Source organism: Myotis lucifugus, unplaced genomic scaffold, assembly GCF_000147115.1.
Source record: "Myotis lucifugus unplaced genomic scaffold, Myoluc2.0 scaffold_1010, whole genome shotgun sequence".
Lineage (NCBI taxonomy): Eukaryota > Metazoa > Chordata > Mammalia > Chiroptera > Vespertilionidae > Myotis > Myotis lucifugus.
In genome coordinates this window covers 89,118-89,361 of record NW_005872058.1, presented here as the reverse complement: position 1 = coordinate 89,361, position 244 = coordinate 89,118, and positions in this window count along the sequence as shown.

Below are 244 nucleotides of genomic sequence, written 5' to 3'. Positions count from 1 at the left end.
CCCCTCACCCCAGCCAGCACCCTCTCCAATTGGGGACCCCTCGGGGGGATGTCCGACTGCCCGTTTAAGCTGGATCCTGGGGAATTGTGCCTAAACCGGCAGTCGGACATTCCTCTCACAATCCAGGACTGCTGGCTTCTAACTGCTCACCTGCTTGCCTGCCTGATTGCCCCTAACTGGCCCCCCTGACAGCCTCATCACTCCTAACCATCTTGCCTGCCAACCTGATTGCCCCCAACTACCC